This window comes from Rhinopithecus roxellana, chromosome 10 (genome assembly GCF_007565055.1).
Source record: "Rhinopithecus roxellana isolate Shanxi Qingling chromosome 10, ASM756505v1, whole genome shotgun sequence".
Lineage (NCBI taxonomy): Eukaryota > Metazoa > Chordata > Mammalia > Primates > Cercopithecidae > Rhinopithecus > Rhinopithecus roxellana.
In genome coordinates, this window is record NC_044558.1 from 51,789,898 (window position 1) to 51,792,476 (window position 2,579).

Below are 2,579 nucleotides of genomic sequence, written 5' to 3' on the forward strand. Positions count from 1 at the left end.
TTAAGATAAAATGCAGTATGAGTTCCTTCCTTCTGATATTTCAAATGCAAATTCAGAACTCACAGTTTTTACTCACCTCATTGATCTTGTGTCTCTATCTCCTTCCCCCATGCTAAAAATACTAACTCCCAGTAATACCAACATAATTAAATATATGTTCCATTCCACAAAGGTAGCAAATAATCTCAGAATAAACACCAACAATAAAATTAGTAAAAGTAATTTTTATACCCAAATTTCCTATAAATTAAATAAATATAAATAATAAATAAAATATAAATTAAAAAATCGTATGCACCAAAGTTTTGTTTTTTAGGTATGTCTGTCTCATAATGAATAAATAATGAAACTGTGCTATTCCAATGTCACTTGAAATAACTCTTCCCTGTGTGGTTGTGTCACTACCTCCATGCAGTTAGATTCATTTGCTCCTTTTTCTTAAGAATTTCATTTTAAAGATTTAATGTAATTAGTAATGTAAAATATTTACATAGTGACAAAATCAAATCTGCAAAATAAGATACATTCAGGAAAGTCTAACTTTTATTTCTGTCGTTTCCTCTTCCTTCTCCTTTCCCCGTCAGTAACTTTTCATTTCAATATTGATTTGTTTATATTATGATAAAATATGTACGTATTTTAATCTCACTCCTTTGTTAAATTAGTAGATGCATATAATACATGCCTTCTCCTTTTTGCTTTTTTCACCTAATAATAAATTTGGACAAAGAAGGGTGCTATTGAATAATCATGAAGAAAGAGACCTGATTATTCAACAGCACCCCTCTTTGTCCAGGAAAATTACATACATGTGAAGCCTGTGGCAGCAGGGGGTGACATGAAAAACCATTTGATGCTTTTAAGCAGAGCAGCAGACAGCATATGTGATGGTGACTTAGTGGACAGCCAGATCCGGAGTAAGCAAAACTGGAGTCTTCTGCCTACGCAGGCCATTTATGTCAGTGTTCTTCCTGCAGAGTTGATGAGGGGGTTCATGACCCAGTTTCCCACCTTACTGAGCTGACTGGGGAAGCACTCGTCTACAGGCAAACACGATCGTATTGTTCGGGACCTGGCCTTGCATATAAGTCTCAGAACTTACTCCAGCAAAAGGACCGTAAACATGGAGTATTTGTCACATCTAAGGGATGTACTTGTACAGCCCTTGACCTCACAAAGAGTCGACAGGGTACAGGATGTTATTGCACTTATGGACACATATTATTGGATGAAAGAAGACTTTGAGAATATCATGGAAATTAGCAGCTGGGGTGGCAAACCTAGTTCCTTTTCAAAGCTGGATCCCAAGGTGAAAGTAGCCTTCACAAGAGCTTACAATAAGGGAGCCCACCTTACTCCGTATTCACTTCAAGCTATAAAGGCATCTAGACACAGCACAAGCCCATCCCTGGATTCAGAATACAATGAAGAGTTAAATGAAGATGACTCTCAATCTGATGAGAAAGACCAAGATGCTATAGAAACTGATGCCATGATCAAGAAAAAGACAAAATCTTCAAAGCCTTCAAAACCAGAAAAAGATAAGGAGCCCAGAAAAGGAAAAGGAAAAAGTTCGAAGAAATGAAACCATTTTTCACTAGCAACAGCCACTTTTTACTCTCCCTCCTGACCAGTCCAGCTGGTCTAGAGAAAGCCTCGTTTTTTCCCAGAGCAACCATGTTTTAACATAGTGGGATGACCTGGTGTCCCATTATAAATAAAGGGTGGTATGTCTAGAAGGCTATGAGCAGTAGGCTTATGTACACCTCTTACAGGGGTTGATAGGACTTCTTGGGTCCTCCACTGTCCCTTGTCAATCTAGTTAGAACGTGCTTTTGAATGACTGTAGAATTGGATCTAGAAACTACACTTGGGCCTCGGAGTCAGATTTTAGTTAAAAATAATGAGCCTGGGAGCAGTAGTACTAAGGCGTCTTTTGTAGGCTTAAGAATTTATCCTAATGGCCTTTATAAGACCAATGCTGATTTTTTTTTAAGGTAGTTCCTATTATGTGGTGAAATTTTGTAAATAAATGATTATACAAAACAGTCGCCACCTAGAACTGGGTATTCTTTGTACACTATCAGATATCTTTCAAAGTATAAATTAGGAATAAAAATGTTCCACATGATACATGTACAAATTCTTTTTAAGATTTTCATCTTGTACAGCAAAATATTATGTTGATGTATTACTTGCTTATTAATTTGCAAATGATTGGATTAAAAACTCACTGTAGGGCCGGGCGCGGTGGCTCAAGCCTGTAATCCCAGCACTTTGGGAGGCCGAGACGGGCGGATCACTAGGTCAGGAGATCGAGACCATCCTGGCTAACACAGTGAAACCCCGTCTCTACTAAAAAATGCAGGCGACGTGGCGGGCGCCTGTAGTCCCAGCTACTCGGGAGGCTGAGGCAGGAGAATGGCGTAAACCCGGGAGGCGGAGCTTGCAGTGAGCTGAGATCCGGCCACTGTACTCCAGCCTGGGCGGCAGAGCGAGACTCCGTCTCAACCAAAAAATAAAAATAATAAAAAATAAAAAATAAAAAATAAAAACTCACTGTATTCCAAAAAAATAAA

At 38.5% G+C, this 2,579-nt stretch overlaps 1 pseudogene; it reads left to right on the plus strand.

Annotated features, from left to right (window-relative positions):
• The first annotated feature begins 1,123 nt into the window (after positions 1–1,123).
• LOC104674746 lies at positions 1,124–1,664 on the plus strand (annotated as a pseudogene).
• Positions 1,665–2,579: the final 915 nt, after the last annotated feature.